Here is a 4295-nt window from a genome sequence, read left to right as displayed (position 1 = left end):
GTCGGCTCCAACCATTCCGGTTTCAAGTAAGATTGGGAGCTCTGAGATTGCGGCTGGATCTTGGAGGAAAATCTCGCTAAATAAGTGGCGGTGGATGGAGAGTAATAGGAATCCTCAATCACCGTTGCCGTCGTCTTCGCCATTGTCGTCTTCGTCGTTGCCGCTGTGCTTACATGGTTGGACGTCTCTGCAGTGACGTGGGCTGAAGAGTGCACCTGCCACGCGGACGAGGCGCCGGCCGCGCCCAGCTGGGCTGATTCGCATGGATCCTGCCTGCCTTCTCACGCCGATCCACCCAGCTGCACGCCACCCCCACCCCAATATGGCTGCCGACCAGGCCGCTCTTTCCCCTCTGCAACGCCGCAAAGGTGAAAGGAAGGCTGCCTACCTGCCTTACCGGGGTGCCTCAGCACGCCAGCACGGTCCCGGCTTGCTTTCCACTTGATTCTCCTCCCACATCTTCCACATTCTCTTCGTCCGTCATACTCCGAACAGAATCGTCGGATGTTGGCCATCCTACTCCAACCACCTGTCTCCACGCCTCGCGCCCAGCCACCACAATCACTCTGTTGCCGACATTTTTACCCGATTGGCCAGTCTGTTCGTCACTCTTCTTCTCCTTGTCTGCGTCTTTCATCGGCTGCCAGGCCCCGCTCCCCGATTCTATCGTTCGGCCGTTACTTTCTGGTCAGCTGACCCTGCTTATCAGGCCACAATGGCGGAGTTCATGAGTCAATCCGACCGAAAGCTTCTGCTCTCGCACTTGCGTATCTCGGACAAAGCTTCGACGCTCTATCGCCACTAACCTGATTGACGGAAATTACAGCAGTGACGGGCTTCCCAGGCTGGTCCACCCGAAGAAATGACGGCGACAACGTCAAACTTCCACTTTCACAGCGTGCAGAAATCTTCCAAGGGATCTCCTCATCGCAACCAACAAGACGGTACACCCTCAGCCGTTTTCCTTTATCTGCTTATCCAGCTGACGCTTGAAGATCTGCGCTGTGATGAGAGTACTAGAGGAAGCAAACTTGACTTGACTGGCAATGGGCAGATGTATCTTGCCATTGAGCTAGTCGGCGCCGGTCGGAATTGACTACGGAAATGTGTTCGGGAGCTCGATGGATGGCTACTGCACTGCGCCCTGTACGGACCTGTCGGCTTGACACCGCAGGGAGGCCTCACGCTTTGGCGTTTGATATGCCATGGCCTTCCCTCGGTTCTAGATAGCCTGGTGTATGAAGCTTATGACTGGCGTATTTTTATCTGTGTTCTAACCCTCTGGAATTCGTCGAAGCTGATAATGCTGCTCCCGACCCTGAGTCAACACCTTTCCATCCCAGAGAAGCCAGTACAGGCTGAGCAGCCACAGCGCAGCAGGGACATGGCTAATTTTTCTATTGGAATGACGCATTGAATACATTTTGCTGAGTCTTCGACGGCAAGTGGCTTTAGATACTTGCAATGAAATTGATATGGCTGGCAATCTGACGAGGTAGCTTGATGCGCAATGTACATGTGAGTGCTTACACGAGTCCACCGGATAGACACCAATCTCTCTGCTTTCGACGGCTGGCTCGAATTGAACTCATGCTGCTTTGTTCACGAAGTCTATGTCTATCACTGTTGTCGGTCTCTATTGCATCGTGCCCATGCCATGGTGACGAGACGGGGAGGTGGAAAAATACAAATCATCATCCAGGTCGGCCTCTCGGAGAGACGCAATTATCCCGCCTGGCCTTAAATGAATAGATGATGGCCTACCAATGCCTCTGATGCTGCTTGATATGGCTATGCCATCGTGGGTCACCATCGATGCTCTCGCTGCGGCGAGATTTGCAAACGTTCGAGACTGCAAAGTCGCGCGCGCAGTTGAAGACAATACCGCATGTGCAGTGTCCATCCCGGGAGTTCGCTCAGACATACAGCACGCTTAATCTGCTGGCCTTGGTTGGATTGTTGCCTGCATGACAGCCGCCCGAATGGTGCATGTACTTGTCGTCCCGTCCAAACTAGGTTGGTAGCCTGCCCTGCTACAACCGGCTTGCACGCATCGGCGAATTTCTCGAAACTAAAGCTGGTCGCGAAGGGATAAAAAAGAGAGGAATGCGGCGTCTAGATGTGATCGAGAGGTTGAGGGCAATGTGGGTGCCGTGGCAGCGACTCCACTAGCAGCGACTCTAATGGTAGCGACTCTGATGGCAGCGACTGGTGAGTGTTAGCGTGGGGCCGGTGGAGACGTCAGACTTGAAGTGCAGGTATTGTTGTGTTGTCCATAAAATCCACGCTACGTGCGCGGGAGAAAGCGTGGCTGCGTAAAGTTTCAAGGAAAGTGATGGCGAGCTGATCGGGGTGGTCGAAGGCGGGCTGGTGAAAGAAATGTGAGGTGTGCTCCAGGGCTTAGGGTGGGCGGGTATCCTGAGCAGTGGCAGCAGCAGGGCGGTCAGCACCAACCACACCATCGTACCTTTTGGTGATTAGATCTCAACATACCAGCCTTCTCGGCAATGAGACGATGGACATTGAAAATGAACGGGCTCTTTGCACTTGTGCTGGTTTATTTGTACGGGCTCATGTGTACTTTTACGGGTACCTCGACGGTCGACCTTGTGGAGGGTATTGGATGTGCGCATGTTGCCAACCAGCCCACAACCGTCTAACTCGACCAAGAACTTCACGATGGCCGATACGTTTCCAACCAGTGTTCAAAGAATGCGGATGGGGCCCCTTTCCCCATCCGTATCGATGTGATGGCTATGCTACTGGCGCATGCCCTTGCCAGAGAGTTACCTTCTTGCTGGACAGAACGAATTGAACGTGGCAATGGTTGTCGATGGAGATGGTTGAGATCAAATTGCTAGGCACCAACCAGGCACTGGTCTCGCTGTAAAATACGTACCTTTTAGTGGGTAGATGCAGCGTAAGGTCGGGTACCTTAGTTACCCACTGGAGCTATGGGTAGCGCACTTCCAGCTACGGGCCTTACCCACGCCCTGGAACCCACACCACCAAACTTCCCACGCCAAACGTCTGTCTGGCACTCCAAGGCACCGCGCCCATCTTTTATAACTGCTGCCACCCTCGGCTTTGACGCTTGATCATTCGAGAATGGCGAGATTTCAATAGGCAATGAGTCTTTCTTGCGTCTCAAGCGCGCCACCTTTTGCTGGGGGAGAAGATCAATGTGCAGGTAGTTGGGCACGGAAGGCACATGGGGCATGAACGAGATCCAGAATCTCGTTCAGTGCACCTTGCGGGCCTGGACGAGATGTCACGTCGTGGTTTGTAAGGGTTATTCAAGGCAATCACAGGCTGCAGGGCGTTGAGAGTCGTTCCTCAGTCACAATGAAACCCACCCAAGCCTAGCGACCCCTCTGGCCACCTCATCCAAGAAACGAGGCCAACCCACACCAAAGTACCGTTCCTCGCGCCCTCCACTCTCATTTCTGCCCGTGACTCCTTTGGACCCGCAGTTATCAACACTCGAAAGCTATTCTGGGTTTGAATTGTAGCGGTGCTGCAGGTCACACCAATTTGTCCACTGCACAGACATTGCCGTTTCCACCGCTCAACCTCAAGGAGCACGCCAAACAAGCTGACCAGCGAAAATGTAGCAAACGATGCCGGCGCGTGGCTTGTTCAGACGCGGAGATTGGCTTGTTCCGGTGCGATGGGGTACTGTGCGACCGGTCCGGCGGACAAATCCGCGCGACAGAACGGACAGAGGAGACTCGGCAACTTTGGGAGGCAGGTTGGACACACTATGTGACCTACCACCATCGCAGTCAGCACACGCAAGCATCCCATGCACAGGATATCCACAAGACTCACCGCACTCGAAAACACAAAGGTGCAGCGCCGGCTCTTCCTCGCAAAGCGGACATTCTGGAGACTGAGGCGGGTAAACCATGATGCATCGCTGGTTTTTATGGCAGCACTTGGCGCCCCGGGCGCAGGCCCCACATGCCATCTGTCAGTTAGCCAACGGTCAGCATTGCATTGGTACGTGGCGAGAATGAGGTCTTGCTCACATGGAAACACTCGGTAAAAAGATACATCTTCTCGACAGAGCTGCTGCAGAGGCATCCGCCACCCGCCATGGCACGGGACATTCCTGAGTGGGACAGAGTATAAAGGCTGCTGGGTCCCGGACTGGGCCGAATGGCGCGTGAAGAAAGGAACTCTACCTCGTCCTCCGTATCAGTCTGTCGGGCGTCTGCAGCTTGGTTGGCACTGGAAGAGGGCAATCGCCGCCAACTGATGATACGGACGTCATCATTATCGTCGTCAGCCTC

Source organism: Colletotrichum aenigma (assembly GCF_013390185.1).
Source record: "Colletotrichum aenigma strain Cg56 chromosome Unknown KSG_Cg56_contig11, whole genome shotgun sequence".
Lineage (NCBI taxonomy): Eukaryota > Fungi > Ascomycota > Sordariomycetes > Glomerellales > Glomerellaceae > Colletotrichum > Colletotrichum aenigma.
This window is presented reverse-complemented; position numbering follows the sequence as displayed.